The sequence below is a fragment of the Pteropus medius genome, unplaced genomic scaffold (genome assembly GCF_902729225.1).
Source record: "Pteropus medius unplaced genomic scaffold, Ma_sr-lr_union100, whole genome shotgun sequence".
NCBI classification, from domain to species: domain Eukaryota; kingdom Metazoa; phylum Chordata; class Mammalia; order Chiroptera; family Pteropodidae; genus Pteropus; species Pteropus medius.
Window position 1 is genome coordinate 8,434,362 of NW_024346667.1, and position 5,856 is coordinate 8,440,217.

The 5,856-nt window shown below is 34.2% G+C and overlaps 1 pseudogene; it reads right to left on the reverse strand.

The window, feature by feature from the left end:
• Positions 1–4,773: 4,773 nt before the first annotated feature.
• On the reverse strand, positions 4,774–4,892 carry LOC120613600 (uncharacterized; annotated as a pseudogene).
• Between the last annotated feature and the right edge of the window lie 964 nt (positions 4,893–5,856).

The window sequence follows — 5,856 nt, forward strand, 5'->3', positions numbered from 1 at the left end:
TGTCTTTGTTTTCCATCCTGGAAAACATATGGTCTATTTCATCCAAAGAGAGTTCCTGTCAGGCAATTGAGAGACCAGGATATCCTGTTTTAAATTAAGTTTATCTGGTGGGAAATGACACTTTTTGAAAATATCTGTTATTCACTGTCTTATCATGAAGATATTCATAAACTTTGATGAAAGAAAGAGAATATGGTAATGCAAATATTTTTTCCTGTTCTTCACCATGCCGTAGTCACCCCCAGTCTTTCTCTCTCCAAAAGAAAACAAATGACTCTTTGGAAAAATTCTGAACAAACACATTTCAACATGATTGATAAAGTCCTAAGACTTGGATATTGGGTGATTGGAATGGGAAGAGGAGTCAGTGCTCCTGAACTAGTCAGTCAATGAAGTGCACACATATTGAAAAGATTTATAAAGACATATTTTTGCCATTTTACATAAGGCAAACATTCAGCAAGCTTGACTGAGTTAAAGTGTCTGTTGTCAGGTACAGTATAGTTCTTTCATTAACATTAGATTGATCCATGCTTGATGGAGAGCTACATGCAAACCTGGTTCACATTTGTTGAGTTTTCCATGCATTTCTGAAAAGATGCCAGATCTGGTATTAGTGGAAGTACTATATATTAAAAGAAAACACAAACAACTGTCTTCCATTGAGATCAGACCATTCCTATTATCTTGATATTTTATATAATTGCATCAGATGCTTTGAGAAAAACAAAATAGTTTCCTTTGTGTATTGAAATTATTCTATCGATTTTCCTCAGGAAAGCCAAGGGAAATGTAGAATTTCTCGAGTCTGCGCAGGGCATTTTAAAATGAGATTCCCCTTATCTGCTTAGAGTAGCATACATATTACATAGAGATGACACTTTTATACAAAAGTGGGGTTTTTTAAAAAGATTTTTTAAAGAAAAATCTAGTTTGATTTTAATTTTGTATTTAATTTTAAATTCTTATAACCTGAAGGGTTTTATATTACCATGTTATTTCTTATATTTATTGTTCTGCTGCCCTTCAAAAGCACTTATATTGTGTATATATCCAATAGTTTCTGGATTACCTTGAATTTGGTAAGTTAATTATTTAGAGAGCTTCAGAGAGTCTAATTTACTTCTTGGTATAATACAATACAAATTACTAATGTGTGATAGTTACTGTTTTAAGCAGTGCTGCAGTGTTAGCTTTTTTGCTCTTTTTTTCCAATGTGTTTTTCAAAACACCAGTACCTTTTCTTTTTTTACAGTGAAATTTATATATGTTCACTGGTATACATTAAAGTTTTTAATTCCACTAATTCATATAGGTGTGAGTAGTCTTAGATTAAATTTACATATAACCCTTCCACCTCAAATAAAAAATAAATTTAATTGACTTGTTATGTACTGTGAATTGAGATGTGATAAACCCTTCTTTTAAAATTTTCTTTTCCATATTTTAATATTAACAACAACACCTGTTCACATATTAACATATCTCTGGCATCTCATTCAATGTTACAGGTTGAAAATCAGTATAGAATAGAAAGGGAGAAATGGTTAGGTGAGAGGGATTGAAGAGGCATCTTATAATTTATTAAGTTACATCAGCACCTCAGCTCTCTTCAGAGTAAAACCACAGCTAATGAGCATTTTTTTCTTCTAAGATCATTCACTAATTCTGAAAAATGCTAGACAATTCAGTACACGTTATTAGCTAATGACATGTGTAGAAATATTCTTGATAATTTAAAGGTATTCATGCTAAAGACTTCTGTATTCAAATATATAATTAACATGCTATATGGAAACATTTTGTCAGTATGTTGATTGAATAGGACTGTAATAGATTTAATTTTATTTTTTTACAAAGTCCTCTAAAATCATCTACTAAATGTAAGAGATTCACATTGATATTTGTATGTTACATTTAATAATTCATTGTCAACTGGAAAATACCAAGTTAAAATGTCTTCTTTCTTCCAAACTTGCTCCATTGGTAAGTTATTGAGGAAAATGTTATCACACATCAACACTGTAGACTTAGTCAACACTGTAGACTAAAACTGTCATGCTCTTTACTTTCAAGGGGGATAGAAGAACCAATGAGTATTTCTGGAACCCTTTACTATAAAGTATCTGAGAATATTTGTTTCAGAATACTTATTCAAATTGAGAAAGAACAAAGATCAGATGCTTGTCTACTTCTATAGACTATATACACATACATATATATGTATACATACATATACATATATACACATACATATATATATGTATGTGTATATAGTCTATAGAAGTAGCTATATACATGCATGTGTGTATATATATAGTTCAATGAAAACCTATAGTATAATCTACAAAGAGGAATTCTGTAGCAGAAAGTACTTCATTTCTGTACTGTCATACTTTTGACTCAGAAGGAGTAAGTCATTCCTTTAAATTTCATCTCAAAAAGATATTTAGGTCTCAAGCAGCTATCCTCGTTGATTGGTTGTAATTCACACTGTAATTTTCCTAAAAATCAATAACAATTATTTCATGTGAGGTTTATATGTTCGGCACACACCCTGTACCTTTTTTCCTCACATAATATTTTGGAGAATTACAGCACAGTCTAGAAATGTTATCCATCTCAATAGAAGCATCCTAACAAGCTTGACCTCAGAATGATCTTAAAAGTTACAAGCTAAATACAACAATTCTATTCTAATTTTGGGAATAAGACCAAAACTATATGGATGATGCAAAGGAAGGAAAATTGCAGTTTCTGAGGAAATACTTGGCACACATGAATTCAGGTTTCAGTTGTGCTTACGATTATTGCTATTTGACTTAGGAATTATAGCATCTATCACTGAATTTCCATGTAAGGGTATCAAAGAGTTCATTTCAGTATAATTCACATTCTATTCAGTTTTACTTAATTCTCTGTTGTTTAGGCTAATCATAATAAAAGAGTATCTGAGAGATGTGTTTTCCTCCTGACACCAAATATGTGGTATTTTTCCCACTACCACTTCTCTAATTCTCTGACACCAACTAGATGTCCAATGATCCAATTCAATTCTGACACAATTCTGATGGCCAATTCAATTCTGACACTACTTAAAATTAGGGTAGACCCCAGAGCTTAAGGACTCAGTGTCACAAAAGTGCCCCCACTTCACATGTCAGTCAGAAGTCTTAGGCCACCTGTACTTCTGACCAATTGGCCATCAATCAGGGGTTTTCATGAACTGCTCCTCAGGTTCAATACTGCCAAAATGGGTCACAGAACTCAGGAAGACACTTCAGTTATATATACTAGTTTATTATAAAAAATACAGATAAACTAGATGAAGAGTTACGTAAGATCATATCTGGGTCTTGAGCACAGAGTCTCATGAAATTGGGATATGCCATCCTCCCAGCATGTGGATACATTCACCAACCCAAAAGCCCTCTAAACTTTGCATGTAGAGATTTTTATGATGGTTTCATTAGGTAAGCACGATTGATTAAATTATTGGCCATGCATGATTAACTCAATCTCCAGCACCCTCTCCCATTCCCAGAGGTTGCAAGCTCCAAATTCTAATCAAAAATTGGTCTTTCTGATAACTAGAACCCATTCTAAAGCAATCTTGAGGCTCGCCAAAGACAACCCATTAGAACATAAGACAATTCTATCACCTGTATCACTCAGGAAATTCCAAGCATTTTAGGAACTGAGAACAAAGGAACTGGGGACAAAGACCACATATTTTTCTATGATACCACGGACCTATTATAAACCAGATGGGTATATCATAAGTAAAATGGAGTAATCTGAAATTACATTTAACTTTTAATATGATTTCTGATTTTAAGTCACTAGTATTTAATACAAATTTTTGTATAGGGGAGACACTCAAGCATTTTAAATGTCAGGGCCCCTGGCATCAGGCACAGTTTCCATCCTTTTCAAAACAAGACTAAATTGACCATTTTTTTCTATGTGTAATTTTGTCAGTTGGCACCCATATGAGTTGCTACTCTCTGTTCCCTGTAAGGCTTTATGGTTCATGTCTCCAGTTTTCCTCAACTCTCAAAATCCTCTTCTATGTCTCCTGGAAGTATCCTTCCATAGATATCAGCCTTTCCTCATATCTCAAACATTTCTCCATATGCTTCCTTCTCCTTTGCCTTAGTAAAGCCTGCCTCAATTCCAAGGGCGTAGCTTCTGCGAGGATATCTCTGGTGGTAGCACTTTGTTCTCTCAGTTCTCATGTACTTTGGTCACAAGTTATGGGGTTTCATTTCTTATTGATTCCTTTTCCATTTCCAAACTCTTACTCCTACACTCTATTTAAAATTTATATATGACTCTTTCCTCTACTAACTTTTACCTCTCATACTCAGGTCAGCTCATCTTCATTCACTGCACACATGGATGACCAGTTGCTTTCTTCTTCAAATAAAATTCAGCTAGAATCCTGTGAGGTTTCAGCATACCTCCAGGGCTGGTCATCAGACTAGTGATATGTCCAGTTTAAAGACCCCTCTGTCTCTCATTCAGTCATTTCAATCTCTCCTTCACATATCTCTTTCTTTCATGGTCCCCGGTTCTGATAATACTCTTCCTTATATCTTTATGTCTTATTCTTCTGGTTTAGTTTCTTTATTTACATTTGAGAATTTATTGAAGTCCCATTAAATCTTCCATTTAGATCATGACATTTTTTTTTAGGCAGGGTAATCCTTGGTTGACCTCACAGATTGGAAGGACCTTGTCAGCTTACAATCCTTTATTTTTTATTTTTTATGCCTATGGCACCTGGTCTTCCTAGGTAGTCTCCCATCCAAGTACTAACCAGGCTCAACCCTGCTTAGCTTCCGAGATCAGACAGGATCAGGCTTGTTCTGAGTGGAATGGCCATATAAACTAGATCATGACATTTTTGCATAAAATTTCAGGAGAATTGTGTTCTTTTGCTAAGTACATTTTATCTGATATTTATTTTGTAGCCCTTGTTTAGACTCTCCTAAGGTGCTCCCAGCCTCACTGTAATTAATGTAGGCTTTTACCCATTAATATATAATGTTTGGAGAATACAAGAAAGATAAATTCACAGATTTAATATTTGACCTTGCACATCAGAGTTTTTAGTGATTTTAACATGAGAACAAAGTGTTTTTATTCTTTTGATACTTTAAAAGATGAGATACCATTGTCACAGTCTTCTATACATTGTTTTCAGAAGCAATTCCCCCAAAGAAAAACTGAGTCCAGGGCTGAATTTCTCCTGCCTTTCATGCCTGAGTCTCACTCAGTCAGATTGCTAAAAAGAAGTCCCTGGCTAAAATAAATTATAACGGGAAGGGAAAGACCTAGAAATTAGACCTGGTGCTAAGGGAAAAAATCAAAAGTAGCAGTGAAATACAGTCCTGAGGGGAAAGAGATGGTCAAACAACAGGAGAAGGGCTCAAATTGGGGCCTGGGTACCTCCTATCATTCCCCATTTATACTATCCACCCCAGTTCTCCTCCCACAGGCTTCTCTCATCTTCTTTAAAGCCCTCTCAGATCCTCCAAATACAGGAAAAATTCAAACTAGCTCTGCAAAAAAAATACAAATAGCCAATTACTATAATTTGCCCAACCCCATTCGCAACACAAGTACTTGGGAAAAAAAAAAAAAAAAAACAACAGTAAGTTACCTTGGAAATGTTTTAAGCAATGAAAGATATTTTTGAAGGAATTAACTTTTGTTCCAGTTGAAAATTTAATGTAGCATATAATTCTCTGGAGACATTTTAAGACAGAAGTAATTAGATTTTAGATTTGTAAAAAAATTACCAAAATGGTATAGCAACAAAATACTGTTATTTTAACACTTATTTGTACC